Consider the following 20,625-nt stretch of genomic DNA (forward strand, 5'->3'; position numbering starts at 1 on the left):
GAACTCGCCACACTGTGGCTGCCTCATTTGCTTCTGTCTCTCCAGGGAATCCCTAACAGCCTCAATGATGTTGAGTTCAGGGCACTGTGGAGGCTGTACCATCTGAAATCATATAAATAATCTAAGGTGCTCAAGGGTGCACAGTACTGAAGGTAATTAAGGCCAACCTGAAGAGCAACCAAGACGAGGAGAACCATTGGTGCATTGGGTTTATTATGGGTTGAGTACAGATGGCAAATTTTACTGCAATTGTGTATAGGACCCTGGTGAGACCATACCAGAAGTACCGGGAAGAGTTTTTGTCTCCTTATTAAAGGAGTGTCATAATTACCACAGAGTGAGTGCAGTAACAACACACTGAACTGGTTACAGAGTTGACAGGTTTGCCTTACTGGCCAGATCAAGTTGGCTTCTGTTCCCTGGGTCAGACCAGGCTTGGGACAGTGCAAGTGTATTCCTGTTAACATTCATTCACAGAATGAGAAATATTAAAGCTTTTGAACATGAATGATTGCCAAATAGAGTTTGGCAGAAGTAGTGGTCATATGTTTATGGTGAAAGGCGAATTATTTAAGGGGAAATGTTTAAGAGAAGTTGGATAGGTACATGGATGGTAGTGGCTATAGTCCAGGTACAGGTAGATGGAAGTAGGCAGTTTAAATGGTTTGACACAGACTAGATGGGCTGAAGGGCCTGCTTTTGTACTGTATTTTTCTCCGACTCTAACCCAAAGGGGAACAACTTCATTCAGAGGGTGGTATGAGCCACCAACTGAAGCGGTGGATGCGAGTTCAATTTCAGCATTTAAGAGAAGCTTGGATAGGTACATGGACAGGGGTATGGAGGGGTATGGATGCAGGTAGATGGGACCAGGCAGAAAAACAGGTTGCCACAGATTAGATGGGCTCAAGGGCCAGCCTCTGTGCTCTATGACTCCTTAAAAAGACAGAGCAAGACTGTAGTGTGTGGTGGTGAACATGAAGCTATCAAACTGTCATAGAGCTCACATGTTGGGGAATGAAGCTGACTGTTTGTACCTGGCCAATCCATCACCTGAATGCAGAACCCTACATTGGCCACACTCTTCAACGCATGATCAGATTCAAAACCCTACAAATGCACGAGTTGCTGGGTAATTAAGAGGTGGGCAATAAATACCTACTGTGCCCTCCTACAAAAAAGTGAATATGGGGCCCAGTCCATTATGGGTAAAGCCCTCCCACCACTGAGCACCTCATGGAGCATCATCGCAGGAAAGCAGCATCCATCATCAGGGACCCCCACCACCCAGGACATGCTCTCTTCTCACTGCTGCCATCAGGAAGAAGGTGAAAGAGCCTCAGGACTCACACCACCAGGTTCAGGAACAGTTATTACCCTCAACCGTCAGGTTCTCGAACCAGAGGGGATAACTTCACTTACTCTATCACTGGAATGTTCCCACAACCTATGGACTCACTTTCAAGGACTCTTCATCTCATGTTCTTGATATTTGTTGCTTATTTATTTATTATTATTTTCTTTCTTATGTATTTGCATAGTTTGTCGTCTTTTTTTGCACACTGGTTGTTTGTCCATCCTGTTGGGTGCAGTCTTTTGTTGATGCTACTGTGTTTCTTGTATTTATTGTGATTGCCCTCAAGAAAATGAATCTCAAGATTGTACATGGTTACAGGTACTTTGATGATAACTTTACTTTGAACTTTGAGATGATAAATACTACTTCCAAATTGAGCTTAGCACTTCAGTACAACCTTTTCCATCAACCCCCCCCCCACCCCCACTCATGACCATCACTGCCATCTGCTACATCCCCGCTGCACAGGGAAGGAGAATTCCCAGTCCTGCAGGAATTCCCTCCAAGAATACATTGGCATTCCCCTAGTTCAGGAAGTTGGAGCTTGTATTGGGCAGGAGTTGAGAGGAACACATCGGACACTGCTCAATGTCATGCTCTTGCACTTTCAAGAGAAAGCGAGCCCAGCTACTTAAAGTTGGGAGCTGCCACAAGCCCACTGTAAAATTCACATTCATAAGATTGTGCTGTCTTCTGCCTCCTCCTGTCACAGAGAGCCCCGGGACGGGCAAGCCACACCTGCACTGCACTTACCACTGCACTTACTGTGGGCTTTATCTAGTCTAAAGCCCACAGCTTTATTTTTATGCACAATACAATAGACCATCTATTAAACTGTCTTTTACTCATTTGCATGCTGTTTAAGCTGCTCTGCATTTCAACCTGCTTCTGTTTTTAAACCTTTAAAATACCAGGTTGAAATTTCCAGTTTAATAATAAACAAAGCTGCCATTGGTCGCTCAGTTAGACAACAGGCAGAGCTTTTCTTTTAGGAAAGTCAAGTTTTTAAATGGCATCTTAGCACCTCATTTGTAATAGATAATTTCATTTGTGCCAAAGACTAAGTAGGTATGTTTGGAACGGTGACTCTTGAAGCCATCTGTTCATCTTGGAATCTTGCATCTCTAAATTTGTGAGCGGGCGACGGAGAATGTTACGCGAAGCCTGTAGCTGATGGGTTTAGCAGATAGTCTCCCAAGCCAGTGGTAATAACTGCCAACACAAAGGTAGGGCCAGCGCGAGGCTCCCCGGTGCCCCGTGTGTGCACGGCAAAGTTCACTCTCTCCTTCCTGCCCCCTTCCCCATAATAAAATGTACTCATCATCAGTTTGTTCTCTTTCCCCAACTTCACTGCACAAACCAACACCTTTAAGGATCCACGTTATGTGTGGTGGAAACAGATTGCTACTGGCTAATAAACACCAATTAGTCGATATGAATGTGCTTTGCACATCCTGCTGCTGTTTAATTTTCACCTTGGTGAGCACAACAGTGCTGGGTTCGGTGGATTGGGCAGGACGCTGAGCCCAGTGCCTGACTGGAACACAGAGACGCTCATCGCCCAGAGCAGAGGCTCCTCTCACTGGTGTAGAACCATAATAAATGCAAGCTTCACAGGATTTGATTCGGGGACCAAACTACCAGTCTGCAATTAGCAATGGCCAACTAATGTCAACATGGAAAGGAAGGTGCCAGAATAAGAAGTGGGGGGGAAGGTGGATAGCCAGAAGGTGATAGTTGAAGTCAGGTGGGTGGGAAAGATAAAGGGCTGGAGATGTCTTTTGAACAATCAGTTGATAAATATTCTCTTTCATACTCACACTTTTTACAATACCTTCAAGTTAGACATTTCTTACAAAAATATTTAAGTAATTTTCCTTACATATTGGAGGCTGACCTGTTAGATACTATTATGAGTATGAACCCTTCAAAGAAGAGTTCTAATGGAAGAATTTATAATTTATTATTACAATGGGATAAGCATCCTTTATTTAAGATTAAACAGGATTGGGAAAAGGAACTCAATTTGACTTTTATGACGGAGGATTGGATGCAGATTCTGAAGTTGGTTAACTCTTCTTCAATCTGTGCTAGTCATTCACCGACTCAATTTAAATTTGCACATCGTTACGATTTGACGAAGGAGAGACTCTCTAAAATATTTCCTAATGTTGGTAGTTATTGTGATAGATGTAAAACTGAGATAAAATGTAAAACTAAGATAACTATACTGACACTCATGTTTTGGTCTTGTTCTATACTGGAACAGTTCTGGAAGTCAGTTTTTTCGACAATTTCTAAAGCACTTAAAATTAATCTACAACCTAATAAATTAACCGTGCTTTTTAGAATAATTCCTCAAAATATCCATGGAATTTCTGTGTCTGACCAACATGTTATTGCATTTGTTACATTGATAGCTAGGAGGGCCATTTTGTTGAAGTGGAAGGATATATATCAGCTATACACATCAAAGTTGCTGGTGAACGCAGCAGGCCAGGCAGCATCTCTAGGAAGAGGTACAGTCGACGTTTCAGGCCGAGACCCTTCGTCAGGACCCTGTTGTTTGCGGATAGATCAGCTCCTACTTTGTTAAAATGGTTCTCTCAAGTGATGCTATGTCTTAGTTTGGAGAAAATTAGAAGCCAAACCTTTGAACCTTTATTTGATTTTGAGAAAAGATGGGGCTCATTTGCTCGTTATTATCATTTGAGCTAATTGATAGATTTTCTCCACGATTTAATTGTAGATTTTTTGGTATATTTTTCTTTCCTGCTGGCGGCTTGATGTTTATTTTTAGAAGCTTTTTGTATGACGCATGGCTCCGGTGTTGTATACCTAATGGGTTTTTTTCCCCCCCACTTTTTCTGCTTGTAGGGTTTTTTTTAAAAATCACAAAATTTTTCAATCTTTAAGATAATGTTTTTTTTCCTTGAGACATTGTAAGTGTTGTTACTTCGATGTACTCGTGTTATTTTTTTGAGTGATTAAAAAAAAGATTTGAAAAGAAAGATAAAGGGCTGGAGAGGAGAGTGGACCACAGGAGAAAGGGAAGGGGAAGGGGAGCCAGGGGGAGGCGATAGCAGTTGAGAAGAGGAAAGAGACCAGAGGTAGGGAATAGAAGAGGGAAGGAGGAGGGGGAAAAGAAAAAAAATATACCAGAATTTGGGGAAATTGATGTTCATGCTATCAGGTTGGTGGGTCCCTGGACAAAATATGTGTTGCCCCTACACCCTGAGAGAATGGACTCATCATGCCAGAGGAGTAGGCCATGGACTGACATGTGAGAATGGGAGTGGGGATTGGAATTAAAATGATTGATAAAGTGATGGTGTCAGAGACAATTTTCTGATGGCCTGGAGTGGGGTCCTCTTCTAGGGATATGAGATGGTGTCTGAGAGTTGCTGCTTGGCCTCAGCGAGATAGAGGTCAGTGTGCCACATTACAACAGCACCCCCTTTGTCTGCAGTTTGATGTTAAAGTTGGGATTGGTGCTGAGAGAGTGAAGGGCAATGTATTCAGAAGAGGGAAGGTTCTAGGAGGAGTGAGGAGTGCTGAAGTCAAGCAGTTGATGTCTCATTGGAAATTAGAGATGAAAGGATCTGGAGCAGGCAGAGAACCAGCGCAGGGTGTCAAACAGGAGGAGGCAGATCGAAGACTGGAGAAGGGATCATTGGTGTGGGGTGGGGAATGCTTGCCAAAGAAGTGGGCTTGGATACGGAGGTGACGGAAGAACTCTGTGTCGTGGTCGGTGTGGAACTCACTGAGGTATGGGCGAAGGGGGTCAAAGGTTCAAAGTTCAAAGTAAATTTTATTATCCAAATACATACATGTCACCATATACAACCCTGAGATTCATAAGGCCCTTACTGAGCACAAAATGTTCCGCCTCAGAGGGGAAGGATGGACGGAATGACGAAGACACCTCTAATGCCTCCCATCACTCTGGCAGTTTGTTTCCTGGTCTCAATGGTGGACTCCCAGTTTCTGTACATCTCCATCCCACACAAAGATGGTTTGAGCATTCTTTGAACAGAGGACCAACCAATTCTCCTTGACCAGCTGAGCATACTCTCTCACTGAACATCACCTTCAGCTCCACTCACTTCCTCTAGAGTGGGCACTCTCGCCTCCTAGGTACACCTGTTTTATGAATTATATGGACCAATCTTGCTTCAATCTGACTCCCTACTTATAGACAACAAAGATTTCATCACTGTTCTGCCAACTTTTACCTTGTTTTATCTCCAGGGTTTCCCACTTTTCCTGACTTGCCAATCTCCATTACATAGGTTAACAATAACAGTCAGCTGAAAAAATTCCACAGCTACCTCATCTACACCTCACTTTCTAGAAGGACTCCATTCCTAGTTTCTCCGTCTCTGTGGTATCTGCTTCAATAAAACTTTCCACACCAGTGCTTGTGAGATGTTCTCTTCCCTTAACCATGGCCTCTCTTCCTCATGATACAGGGCTGTTATTCGGATCTCATTTCCTGCATGTCTGCTCATGTCCTCTCCTCTCAGAACAATGTTAGGGCTCCTTTCTCCTCACTTTCCAGACCACAATCAACAATTTTAACAGATCATCCTTCATAATTCCCAAAAGACATCTTCCCTCCCCCCTTTCAACATTCTGAAGAGACTGTTCACCTTCACAGTTCGCTCTCCTGTTTTCACCAACCACTCCTCTTCTCATGGCATGTAACCACATGGCATGACACACTTGCCCTTTCACCTCCTTCCTTCCCAATATCCAGAGACAGTCTTTCTAGGTGATGCAATGAATTACTCGCACTTCTTCCAATCTAATGTACTGCATTTGCAGCTCAGGCCTCGGCCTCCTCAACACTGGAGCAACCAAAGACAGATTGGGTGATTGCTTTGCAGGGCACCGCTTCCTTATTGGAATTTCCAGTCACCCACATTTTAATCCCCCCCCATTCCCCTCTCATTCAGACCTCTCTATCCTTGGCCTACTGGACTTTTCCGAAGCTCAATGCAGGCTCAAGGAAGGATTCACCTGGGTACAGAGGTACCTCCTAGCTCTTGTACTCTGTCACTGTTTACAAAGTCCTGAGTACTCCATTTTAAAAAAATGCTTGTTCAATCTGACTTGCGATCTACAAGGATGTGCACACATCATCCATGTCACTAGATCCTTTGAACAACACCCTTTCAATGATCTGTCAGTGTTTCAGGCCAAGACCCGTATTGGGATTGATGAAGGTCCTGAAGGGTCTTGGCCCAAAACATCGACTCTTTATTCCTTTCCACAGACATTGCAACACTTTGTGCGGGAAACACTGGATTTCCCACATCTGCAGAATTTTGTGTTTATCCCTCAATGATCTCACATCTTTCAACCAAAATGTAATCACCTTGCACTCCCTGTTTTATGCTTCATCTTCCAATGTGTCTGCTTATCCTGTCAGCCTGTCTACATTTCCTTGGTCAATAACAACTCTCTGCACTATTGCACGAGTGCACTTCTAAAACTCCACCTATTCCACCCCCCAAAGAATTTGCGCTATAGTTCTGAGACCAGGTTTTTGGAACTGGTCAGGAAGGCCTGGCTCTCACGGCTTCGGCCTGATCTGCTGCATTCTTCCAGCAGAGTAGGAGTTTTAACTGGCTGGAACCCATTGGGCTGGGTTATGTAGACACAAATGCAGGACCTAAACGTGGTGGAAGGACAAAGAGCGTAGGAAAACACCAAGTACCTAAAAATAGAGCTTCTGCATGAAAACAGAGGCCGATGTAGAAAGAGTTAACTTTGAACACGTAACTTGTACCTCAGGTGACAGCAGCTTGTGTGAGAATGAGCTGCACAGGGGAATTCTGTGAGAGTGTATGCTGGGCATTGGTTGAGATTATTGTGCCTAGCAGCCTTAATGCACAGGGGCATTGCTCACACACAGGAGCCAGAACACTACAGAAATAACACCAACCAGAGCCAGCAAGCTTTAGCAATTGGATTGGTAAAACTAATTTATGCTACTCAGAGATATTGCATCATGGGAGATTTTTTTTTAGCTCATCTTTGGAAAGGGAGGGGTGTGAGGCAGTGAGAAAACCAGAGAAGGTCAGGCAAATAATGTTTAGTCTAAAGCTAGTAAAATAACTCACTGATGTAAAATACACTGGTTACTTAGCACCATTTTAACAAGTCTAGTCACACAGTTCATCTCAGGAGTGCTAACACAACTATCCCTCTGGGCTCATTCTCTGTGCAACCAAGTACAGCAGCAGTTCCCATTAATCTTTGTCACAAGATGTTAATAACACCATTTCACAAAGCACTCCAGCTCCAAAATCCACGTTTTAATTTGCTGACATTAAAATGCATTTTACAACATCTTTCCAGAGTTGTCATCCTGTGTCGCTGGCAATTCGCACATTGCTCAACAGTCCTAGTCCTGCATATCCATGAAGGACTCCCAAACCTGCTAATTAAAATTTCTGCCTCTTATTCCAATCTCTCTGCCTTGCTGTTTAGTTCATTTCCTCACCAGCTTTTAATTTTTAGCCACAGTCCCTCAAGAGAAACTTCTGGAAATCCAGAAGTACCCACTAACCTTGCCTTGTCCTTTAAACAGTTCTTCACACAATTCCATGCACTTTGCCTGATGTGACTTCTTTTGACCTGACTGTCTGATCAGCTGAATCTTTGCAGGGTGTCCTGTCACTCGTCCTTATCAGACAACAAGAAACTGCCCTGTTGCTACCTGATCAAATAGCAGAATGGAATTTTCCAGTCTAAAAGAATGGTTACTAATTTAAGATTGTAGGAGCTGTCCTTGCACCATCAAAAAAAATGCATTGTAAAAGCAATTTGGTTTCAGGAATTTGTCACTTAAAGTGCTTTAATTTTCTTATTCACTGCAATTTTACAAGCGTTCGATTCAATAATACTTCACTTGAAATGTCTGACATACTATTCTTTTCACTTACTGTAAATATTTCATAAGACCATAAGATATAGGAGCAGAATCAGGCCATTCAGCCATCAATACTGCCCCACTATTCCAACATGTTGGTTTTCTTTTTCTAATCCTACTTTTCTGCCTCAACCCCCTTAGCAATCAAAAAGCCATCAAAGGCAATGAATTCCACAGATACACCATTCCCTGGCTAAAGAAATTCCTTCTCATCTCAATTTTAAAGGGAACTCCGTTCATTCTGGACATTAGACTCTTCTAATGGAAATATTTTCTCCACATCCACTCTACCCAGGCCTTTCAGTATCTGGTAAGATTTCTAAGAGATTCTTCCCCCGCCCCGCCCAATCCAATCCTTCTGAATTCCAACTAAAGGTCTAGAGACATCAAATATTATATTCAACTCATGATTGCTTCTCAATTTTTATTTACAACTATTAAGGGGCCCAAGTCATTGCTGATCATCCTCATCATTTGTGGTTGGAGGGCAAAGTGGCAAAAATATTGATAGCACTTGATTTGGGCTAAAGGTAAGACAAAAGAGACAGACCAGAGTAAAGAGTGGGAATCCAGGGCTGTGCTGAACAACTGTGGATGGTGAGGGCTCAACATTTGCACAGGCCTAGTCAGGAGTGGGATTTTGGGCAAGAGTCAGGTCTGAGCTCGGGTTGATGGATTCACAAGAGGGTTCTAGGGTTGAGAAGCCATCATGGTCCACAACTAAACGTAAGCAAGTTCCCCTCCATGCACTTCTCAGGCAGCTCCACCTTGATTGACACTACCCCAGGCCAATTTGGTTCTCCAAGGCCTACCCACGTGATGCAAAGATCACAGAAGTGGGGCTCGGGCAATATGTATTACCACTGATCTCCATGCTCAAGGTCAAAACTAAGGACCAGCTATTGGAGACTCGATGATGGTAATATCTTTGAACATTGAGGAACAGCAAGATTTCTCCATGCAGCAGATGGACATTATACTCGTGTGTGTGATACAAGGGCAACATTGACATGTTCAGGTTCACCCTGAATTGGATGGGGTCCTCACACAATGAAAAGATGCCCACACACTACATCCAGTGTGGCCTCCAGCTATACATGTGAGAATGATCAGACCGAGGAGCATGTATCCTCTGGTTAACACTGTAGGACTCCAGGTCCCACTGCCCAGTGGCACATTTTCAAGCATGCTGATTCACTTTCTACTAAGCTATAGTTATTACAGTGATCTCCACCGAGGTCAGGAGATATGGCCGAAGCCTGCCACACACAGGAGGTACAGCATCGGTTCCCAACAGCCAGGTCTCTCCTGTGCACGTGGCATGGACAGCAGTTGCCTAGGTACAAACATGTCATGAGAAAGACTTAGATTCCCGAAATGACCACAAGCTCCTTTGGTGCCAAACATCTACCGTGAAGCTAGCACACTGGGCGAGTTCACGTTGCGGATGAGCACTTCAGGGTTCACGAATGCAGCCCCCATATATGGAACAAGGGACAAGATGCCAGGGGGAGCCTCCATCCCCTCCACCACAGTAAGGTCATGGTCAACTTGAATACTTTCTTCCACTTCTCTGATCCCTTGGGATCAAGGCCAATTTCTGCAGCTTGGGTTTGCTTGGTTCCAAGACAGCTGAGGCCAAAGTGGAAATCAGGGACTCTTCCACAGTTGGGACAGGAGATCCCTAATGGGATGGGTAGTGCATACTTTGAGGGGATGCACTTCCTCTGCCACTTAGGCAGGACCTCCCTGCTCGTTTTCAGTACTGAATCTTCTTTCCCTACTCTGAGCTGTCACCTCCCAAACGTCAGAGGTGTCAGGGAAAAGGCTTAAGAGTCTAGACCCATCCTTGAATATTTTTCACTACCCACTTGGCAATCCTGCCCAGGACAGAAATCAGTTTCAAAGACTCATGACCCACCCAGAGGGGGAGAAAAGATTGGCTACCCATTTAAATCAGAGACTTTTATTTTTAACTATGACCCAGGTTCTGGATTCCCCTAGCAGATGAAACATCCTCTCCAGCTCGTCAGTTTTCCCACCATATTGAACTGTTGTAGTTACCAGCCCAGCCTCTTCATTCTTTACTGATATGGTGATCCACGTGTTCCATGTAATAGTTCCAAAAAGCATTTGTGTTGTTCCTTAAATAAGAACAACTCAGCCTACTCCAGATGTGGTCCAATGGAGATAACAGATTGCAGATGCTGGAATCTGGAGCAACAACCAATCTGCTGGAAGGGTCCTGATGAAGGGTCTCGGCCTAAAATGTCGACTGTACCTCTTCCTAGAGATGCTGCCTGGCCTGCTGTGTTCACCAGCAACTTTGATGTGTGTTGCTTGAATTTCTAGCATCTGCAGAATTCCTGTTGTTTGCTGGAAGAACTCAGCAGGTTGAGCAGCTTCTGTGGGAGGGGGAAGGAATTGTCAACCTTTTGACCAATGCTCTCTCTAATTTTTTTTATATATAAACATGTGTGGACCAACCATTGCTCTGAGTAGGAAATTTTTAAACTTTTAAATTTTTTCTCTAAATGCATACTATGAATATTTAGAATGAAAGTTGAAAAATCACATACTTTTGATTTTATTTATTAATTGAAAGGTATAATGAAATACAGTACAACAAAATCTTTCATGTTTCGTAAACTTTTTCTTGTCTGTATTCCAGTTGCACTGCAACAAAGACTATGTGCGCGGGAGCATTTCAGTTGCTACGCGGCTGCACAACCGCTTATCTTAGAGGGCACAGTGGGTTCCACTTAAAATCCTGCATCAGTCCTGCTCGACCTACTGCATTGCTCCAGTGGATTGCTGCTGGGCCCACCAATGCCCAGGTTACTGAAGCCCAACCTCGCTTTTATTGCATTCACTTCCCAAAAACATTGTTAGCTTCAGGCTGCAGATTCGGCCAGGCTGCCAACTCATGTCTAATAATTAACAATAATGATATGTATTTATGCAACTCAAACTAAAACATTGCAAACTGCTTAACACCAACGTCAACGGCTCACTTTTGGAACAATGCCAAAGAGTTACATTGGCAGATCACCAAAGGTTTTGTCAAAATGACAAGTGTTTGATGCATCTTATCAGGAAGCTGGGAGAGCGAGAGAGCGAGAGAGCGAGAGAGAGAGCGAGAGAGAGAGAGAGAGAGAGAGAAGGAGAAAGAGCTGGAGACTAGGTGGGTGAGAGAGAATGAAAGAGCTTAGGGACTGATGTAGAACTATGTTTGTATCTGAGGTTGAACAAGCAGGACACATGGGCAAAAGTGAATCTCCTAGCCTGCTGCCAGCAAACTCTGGAGAGAAGCAGGCTTTTAAAATAGTTTATTTTAATTTACTTCAAGGACTTTGTTGAGATGATGAATGACAACGAAACTTCCAGCCGGGTAAAAATTACAGAGTGCGTTGGCCACCATGTGAGAGGCGGTCTGATCTCCCTTCAACCCACAGAGCTAACCTGCAAAAGCTCAAATGCACAAAGACCTCCCCACAGCATTCCTTAAGAGTCTGGAGGGTTGTTTTCCTACTTTGTCAAAGATCCTGTCCGCACACTGACATCAGCAGCTAGGACAACACTCTCCCACTCAATGCAGCCTAGCTTAACTCTTCCCTCCCCAATTCTCAGAGCAGCACACTCCTGACTAGACTGTGCTCAGCTCAAAGAATGGGGAGAGAATTGATTCAAATGCTTAAATGTACCCAACATTCTACAGAAGCTCCACAGTGAATTCCTGCCACATGAAGTAACTGGGGACAAGGATAGAAACTAGTTTCTTGCACTAAGTCATTCAACAGCAATGAGAAGGAAAAATTTTGGTTTGGCAATATCAGATGTGCGAAGAATGTAGTCAGACACACGTTCTTCACAGTTTGAAGAGATCTTTAGCTGAACCTCAGTTCGTATCGTGGTTTAAGACTTCAAGCAACAGGCAGCAACTCTGAACGGACACCATCGCTTTAGTTTCACAAGTAGTGTGGCATTCCAAACATGCACCAAAATGGGGGTCAAATCCACTGTATGGGAGAACCCCATCAGCATTAGGATGAGACCCATCCTTGACCTGGCTCTTGTATCACCTCACATCACTGCATCACAAGAGATTCTGCAGACGCTGGAAACCTCAAGCAACAAACAGAATGCTGGAGGAACTCAGCAGCTCCATTTGACCTGAGAGCTTTCATTTCTCTCCATAGATGCTGCCTGTCCTGCTGAGTTCCTCCAGCATTGCTCACATATATGATGTCAGAATCAAAGGAAGTATATCAATATCAATTACACCAGAAGACAGGGTCTCTACTCACTGGAATTCAGAAGAATGAGGGGTGGCCTCATTAAAACCTATCGAATGATGAAAGGCCTAGATAGAGTGGATGTGGAGAGAATATTTCCTTTGAAGTGAGAATCAAAGACCAGAGGACACAGCCTTAGAACAGAGGGGCATCCTTTTAGAATGGAGATGACGAGGATTTTTTTTCGGCCAGAGAGTGGTGAATCTGTGCAATTCATTGCCACAGGTGGCCGTGGAGGCCAAGTCATTGGGTATATTTAAGGCAGAGGTTGATAGATTCTTGATTAGTTTAGGCATGAAGGGTTATGGGGAGAAGGCAGGAGATTGGGGCTGAGCAGAAAATTGGATCAGACATGATGAAATGGCAGAACAGACTCAATTAGTCAAATGGCCTAAATCTGCTCCTATATCTTATGGTCTAAGACAATTCATACTGAATATGGGTAATATAGAGTATCTGTAAACAGAGGAACAAGGAAGGTTCATAGCACAGAGAATCAAGTGCACCAGTCACTGAAAGTCAGTGGATAGGAACATGACTCAGGCAGCTATTGGAATGTTGGTCTTCAACCCAAGGTGCCAGATCTAAAGGGGTGGCAGTTATACTACAGTGAAATAAAGCTCAGTTTAGACTCTACCCAGGTTCCTGCATTTGTTAAGGGCCCACAATTCAGGAGAGGTGCAGCAGAATCCCTTGAAGCCTAGTGCAGAATCGCCTGAGGGACAGGACTACACGGGTTAAACTATGATAACATGCAAAGACGAGGTACATATATCTCAGCTCTTGAATACTCAAGGAACTCTGTTTGGGATGTTAGATCACAACTTTTTTTCCTCCATAATCCTTACCAATCAAGAAACCTATCAACTTATTTTTTAAATGACTTAACTCCACAGCCTTCTGTTGCAATGAATTCTACAGATTCACCACCTCAGGGTGCAGAAATTCCTTATCTCAGTTTTAAAAGGACATCCATTCATTTTGAAGTTGTGCCCTGGATCCTCAACACATCCACTCTTTCCAGGCCTTTCAGTGTCCAGTAGGTTTCAATGAGATCTCCCTCGTCCTTGTGAAATCCACTGAGTACAGGCCCAGAGTCAAACACTGCTCACATGTCAAGACTTTTGCTCATGAGATCATTCTTGTGAACCTCCTCTGGAACACCGAGGGCCAGATATTAAAATATTTGATTGGGTAAAAAGACACTCGTTCCTCACAAATCCAGTTGAATTTATTGGGCCCAGGTCATTGATGGATAAAACAAAAACTTCCCCATTCTCTGGCAGTGGATATTTGGAGCAATTGAAGGCAAAAGTTTCAGAGGCCTTTATAACAGAGACTGGTGGACATTGCTGGGAAGGGTATCCAGCATTGCCAAAGGCAGCAAGATGCAACTAACTGTGGACTGAAAAGCAGAACAGATGAGAATGGACAATGCCGTGTTCCGATTTTCCCAAATTTCTGCCTTCATGATATCAATCTGCTGCAAAGAGAAAGTTGTTGTGTTTTATTCTATCAAAATGCACTATAATTTTGATTCGCTCCATTAAATCTCCTGTGGGAGGGGATGATTTTTGTTTTTTGGTTTGTTTGATCAACTTAGATGAACAGAATGCAACAACTAAATCAAGTTGATATAAGGAGGAACAGAAATTGCTCAACCTGATGCTCCTGCATTTTCAGATTTTACTTCACATTTCTTGCATCTGCATTTTTAAAAAAACTTTCACTCATGGAAAGTATGTGGCAACAGTGTACTGTGCTGGACTCTTTAAAAAAAAATCAACACATCAGATTAAGGAAGTGACTGCCTAGCAACTATGTTTCACAGACAATTATTTGTATAATTGATCTACGAAAACTACCTACTGAGCTGTCACACATCTGTTAAAGTGAGAGCCTCAGTTCCACACCTGAACAAAGCAATGCTTTGGTAAAACAACAATCATTTCTAATCCTCACTCTTTCCCTGTTACCTGGCACCTTCTCCAAAATACCAATTTGGTTTCGAAAACCACCACTAAATGTGCTTCACCACATTTTCACTCCCCAGGAACTTTCTAATTATGATATTTGTGAAAGCTGCAGCATTTTCAGAAAAGTCACACCATGCTCTTCATCTCAACAAATTTCAATTCCCTAGTGCTGATCACCTCATTTAACCCTGATTGTCCAGTCTCTATATAGTTTATCCCCCATCAAGGCAGCCTTGTATCTCTCTGCTTCTTTCTCAACAAAAGATCCAACCAGTTCCCCTCCTCCACCACTGTCCTTCAACTGGCAGGACTGGTCCTCACCTTCGGCTCCCCCCATTTTCTCCAAACTCAAAGCGTAGCCATGGGCACCCACATGAGCTCCAGCTGTGCCTGTCTTTTCGTTGGCTATGTGGAACATTCCATGTTCCAAGCCTTCCCTGGTAATACGTCCTGACTCTTCCTCTGCTGCATTGACAACTGCATTGGTGCTGCTTCATGCACCCATGCTGAGCTCGTCAATTTCATCAACTTTGGCTCTAACTTCCACCCTGCCCTCAAATTCTCTTGGTTCATTTCTGACAGCTCCTTCCCTTTTCTTGATGTCTGTGTAACCATCTCTGGAGTCAAAATGTCTATTGACATCTTTTAAAATCCTACCAACTCCCACAGCTATCTTGACTATACACCTATCTCCTGTAAAAATGCTATTCCCTTTTTCAGTTCCTTCGTTTCCGCTGCATCTGCTCCCAGGATAAGCCATTCCTTTCTAGTACATCGGGGTGTCCTCTTCCCTCAAAGAAACAGGGTTTCCCTTCCTCCACCATTGTTGCTGCCCTCACCAGTGTCTCTTCCATTGCCTGGCCACCCATGCTTGCCCCTTCTTCCCACCGCCTTAACAGGGATAGAGTAACTCTTGTCCTCACTGAACGCCCCATGAGTCTCTGTATCCAACACATCATTCTCCACAACTTCCGCCATCTTCCACGGGATCCTACCAAACACATCTTTACTTCCCTCCCTCCCCACCCCACTTCCAGTAGGGATCACTCCTCTCATGATTCCCTTTCCTCCTGGCACATATCCCTGTAATGAGAGAAATGCTACACCTGCCCATTCACCCCTTCCTTTACCTCTATTCAGGGCTCCAAATGGTCCTTCCAGGTGAGGCAACACTTCACCGGTGAATCTTCTGGTATTGTCTATTGTATCCAGTGCTCCTGATGCAGCCTGCTCTACATCGGTGAAGCCTCCACTCCATCCGGCAAAAGCAGAATTTCCCAGTAGCCAACTATTTTAAATCCTATCCCCATTCCCATTCTGACACGTCGGTCCTTTTCTGACCTGATGACGCCACTCTCAGGTTGGAGGAGCAACACCTCATATTCCATTTGGGTAGCCTCCAACCTGATGGCACGAATATCGATTTCTCCTACCAGTATTTTTCCCCTCCCCCTATTTCCCACACTGGCCTCTTACCTGCCTGTCACCTCCCCCTGATGTCCTTCCTCCTTCCCTTTCTTCCATGGTCCACTCTCCTCTCCTATCAGATTCCTTCTTCAGCCCTTTACCTTTCCCATCCACCTGGCTTCACCTATCATCATCTAGCTATCCTCCTTCACCTCCCCCCACCTTTTTATTCTGGCATCTTCCCTCTTCCTTTCCAGTCCTGAAGAAGGGTCTCAGCCCAAAACATTGACTGTTTATTCATTTCCATAGATGCTGCCTAACCTACTGAGTTCCTCCAGCATTTTGTGTTACAGATAAAAGTGGAACAAGTGTTGGAAAAGGTGGACAACTTTCATCATTTTGAGAAGTGACTTGACTCTTGAGACTCCATATTATCTGTTTCAGCAAACATCAGAACAAGCATGAACTGTTACAAATGAAACCCCTTGCTTAATTTAACTTGGTACTGCTCTTAATGAAAGTGGCTTATCCTATAATGTTAACATTTTAAAAATCAGTGTTAATCCACTCCAAGAATACATACATACACACATATACATCAGTTACAGTAATCAGTTTTATAGTATATTGAAAAATGCTGTAATCAAAAATTTCTAAAGAAACCCTGCCAATACAATTGTGTACAAAGGAATCTGCATTTTGCTTGGAGTCTCCTCACAGACTTGCAAGCTTGTGTAAATAACAGAAACTCCTTACCAGTGACGTCATGAGAAATTGGCATTTATATAGCTGGAGCTTGCTTCAAATCCAGCCTACAGAACAAGCTTAAAGCTTGGTGCAAACTAGATTTCACCCAGAGAAATCTGTGGTCTTCTGCACCAACTATGGCAATTCCAGTTGCTTTGTGTCAAGAAAATAGAGCAACCAAGTACAAACTTGAGGCTAGATTCCTAACCAGTGCAGTCGTTGATCTCATCTTGCCATAAATAAAAACTATCTGATAATGACAACAAAAACACAATTGAACCATTTATTACTGAGAGAAGACGACCTGGGAAGGCTGTTGACTTACTAATTGCATTCACCTCTCAGAGTCAGAAATAGCTGATAGAGAAGCAGTGACTGAAGATTGGAGCTTTGACCTCTGATAACTCCCAGTGCAGATGAGAGCTATCCCAGAATGAAAAGTGAGGAGATTGTTGGGGCCCTGGCACACATTTTATATGGTACTAGAAGACCGGAGGATAGTAAATATTCCTTCCTTTAAGAAGGGGCGCAGGGATAAGCCATGCCACGTGACTTACAACAAAGAAATTGCTGGAGAAAATCCTAAGGGACAGAATTTACATACATCTGGAAAAGCAGGGACTGATCAACATGATTTTGTGAGGAGGAAATCTAGACTCAAATTTTGATTTTTTTTTGAGGAATTAGAAAGAGTAGACTGATGAAGGCAGGGTAGTAGTTATTCTCTGTATGGACTTTAGTTGGACATTTGCTTCTTGGGGCACATATTAACAACTTGCATGTAAACACAAGAGTTATGAAGAAATCTCTGGTTGACAAACATTGGTGGAATTGTGGATAGTGAGGAAATTGATAAAAAGATATACCAGATGGAAAGTTTGGTGGAGCACTAGCAGATAAAAGTTAATCATAAGTGTGAGGTGATGCATTTTGGGAAGCCACTTACAGCAAGTAAAATGCACTAAAAATGGCTGATCCCTGAAAGTGGCACTTTGGGTCAATAGGGTGGTGAAGAAAGCATTTGGATGCCAGCCTTCATAGGTTGGGGTACAGGATGCAAGAGTCAGAACAATAGCTTAATTTTGCAAAACACTGGTCAGACAAAATTTGGAGTTTTGTGTGCAATTCTGGTCGCCACACTACGAGGAGGATGTGATTGCACTGGACAGAGCACAGAGCAGATCCACCCGGATGTTACCTGGACGGGAGGACTTTAGTGTTGGGAGCGACTGGATAGGCTGGACTTTTATTCCCTGGAGAAAAAGGAGGGTGAGGAGATAGAAGTAAAAGATTATGAGAGGCATAATGGGTAGAAATTCTGAATCTTTTTGCAATGTAGGAGTATCAAAACCATGAGGGCATATGGTTAGGGCGAAAGGAAGATTTAAAGGGAATCAGAGAATAAAGTTTTGTTTTTTTTTTTAAAAGTACATACAGAGTGTGGTTGATGACTGAACACATTGTCAAAGGGGTGGTGGAATCAAACAATTATGCTCGAGGAATTTAGTCAGACACTCCATTAGACAAGACAATGTAGGCAAATGGGATTGGAGTACATGGGCAAAAGGATCAGCACGGGTGTGATAGGCTGAAGGCCTGTTTGAGTTGTGAGATTTTATGACTATATGAAGCCAATGCGAGCAGAGAAAAACCTTCCCCTTGGAACCTAGCCCATACTTTCTAGACAGTGCAATAAAATGGGATTAGTATAGAAATAGCGTAAACGGAATTGCGACCATGACTAATTTTGGGTCTGCTTACTTCACTCTGGAAGCACGTCCTGGTGTTTCCACACCTCTGACGCAACATCTGCGCTATCTTTCTCTGTGTGACAGTTCTCTTAGACTACACTGTGGTAGGAATAGCAGAGTCATTCACTCCCACAATTTCCTTCTCTTTCTACAGTGCAAAAGCAAAGGGACACAAATGAAGATCAGCACAGGCCAGGCACGAAGGCTGTTGTGCACCATAATGCGACATCTTTTCTAAGCCAAACTTGTCAAAAGGCTGACAGATGTTGTTTTCCCCTCATAAAGCAAATCAATGTACTGTGGCTTGTAGGAAGCTGATTTACGATCTTGTAGATTAATAGACTGAAGTATGCAGTGGCCTGCTGTGCATAGATTCAGTACTTATTTATCATTGTTAGTAACACTGCATGTCACAACTGTCCAGTCCAAAAAGTCTGGCAGTAACAAGAGAGAGTACCCAATGGGGTAAACATCTACCCACCTAGTCCTGAAAAGCAGCATCTCACCAGCATTCACAGCCCCCTTTACTAGGAGTGCACCAATAACCAATTTCTCCACAATAAACTGATTCCTGGTTCTATCCTCCAAAAGTGGGCCGATAATTTCACATTATGCCACTTGATACCTGATTTGCCACAAAAGGGCAATAGAACCCATCATTGTAATGACTTTGTCTAGGTCACCCAGTCTTAAATTCCCTACCTTCATGTCTATATGATCTACCTTGACCTTACAATCCTATCCACACCAGAGACAGTCCCTTGCAGAACTTGACATTACTTGAGATGGGGTCAAACCAAGTCTGCAGAGCAGATATACAATGACTTGCCTTGCAGACTGACCAACAAGTACAGTCTTGACAAGCCAGCACAGTAGCGCTTTTTTTTAAAAACCAAATTAATTTGTTTTAGGTACGGAAGCACCAATGCCCAGAAATGGAAAAGGCTACAGAAAGTGGCTGACATAGTCCAGTCCATCACAGGCAAAGCCATTCTCACTGTTGAATACATTTCTATCAAGTACGGACACAAAGAAGCAGCATTTATCAAGGACCTCCACTATCCAAGGCCATACCCTCTTCTCCATACTACTAGCAGGCAGGAGATACAGAAGCCTTAGTTCCACACCACCAGGGTTAGGAACAGTTACTACCCTACAACTATTAGACTGCTGAATTGGTGTGATGACTTCAATCATCACTACGCCGGACTGATTCTATGACCTACAGACTCATTTTCAAGGACTCTTTACAACTTATGCTCTCAGTGTTATTAGGTACATTAGAAATGAAATAATAAGAATCAGGAACAGTTTGCTAAATCTATGAACCTAAGAAAAACATTAAAATAAAAACCCAGCTCAGTGCATCCATTAAACTGTTCACAAATCAGCATGGATATACACATGGTTCACAGGCAATATCATGTATCTAAAGGAAGTATAGGAGACACCTTAGGATGGGATGAAAATTCACTTGGATTGTAAACTGTTAAAAACAGCATTTAAAATACTTGCATCTAAAGTAGGGCAGGAGAAATAGAAAGAGCAGTGGGGGGGGGGGAGAGAAGAGAAAGCATTTCAAAACATTGTGTCAAAACAGATGGCTAAATGGCTGTGAGAATTACAGGAAAGAGCTTGTGCAATCATCATTGTTATGTGCCATGTTGTATGACGCAGGTGATTATCATCTTCATGACCATGACTGTTCTTGCAATATTTTTTGTTTAAATATACGCAAGTGGTTTGCCATTGCCTTCTTCTGGGCAGTGTCTTTATAAGACAGGTGACCCCAACCATTATCAATACTCTTCAGAGATTGTCTGCCTGGTGTCAGTGGCCGCATAACCAGGACTTGTGATATGCACCACTTGCTCATACGACCATCCACCACCTGCTCCCATGGCTTCACGTGACCCTGACTGGGGGGCTAAGCAGATGCTACACCTTGCCCAAGGGTGACCTGCAGGCCAGTGGAGGGAAGGAATGCTTAACACCTTGTTTGGTAGACACGCATCTCCATCCCACCAACCAAGCTCATGCAATATAACCTTGTTAACAAATAGCAGACCTCAATGACGTGCTGCTTATCAGGGTACTTTGCTTGCTTTATGCACAAAACAAGGATATTCCACATAATAAAGCCTCGCTTATT

The 20,625-nt window shown here is 43.4% G+C and overlaps 1 protein-coding gene across 5 annotated transcripts in view; it reads right to left on the reverse strand.

Annotated features, from left to right (window-relative positions):
• Positions 1-20,625, reverse strand: part of kcnh6a (potassium voltage-gated channel, subfamily H (eag-related), member 6a) — a 170,547-nt gene that overhangs the window by 113,777 nt on the left and 36,145 nt on the right. The window contains exon 1 of one of the 5 annotated variants that reach the window (XM_072249670.1): positions 10,362-10,622. The exons of the other annotated variants lie outside the window; for them this stretch is intronic. The gene's annotated coding sequence lies outside the window, so the exon portion shown is untranslated. Of the gene's footprint in view, positions 1-10,361; positions 10,623-20,625 lie in introns of those variants that run through there. 5 annotated transcript variants of the gene reach the window in all.

Source organism: Mobula birostris, chromosome X (assembly GCF_030028105.1).
Source record: "Mobula birostris isolate sMobBir1 chromosome X, sMobBir1.hap1, whole genome shotgun sequence".
In the NCBI taxonomy this organism is placed as follows: Eukaryota; Metazoa; Chordata; class Chondrichthyes; order Myliobatiformes; family Myliobatidae; genus Mobula; species Mobula birostris.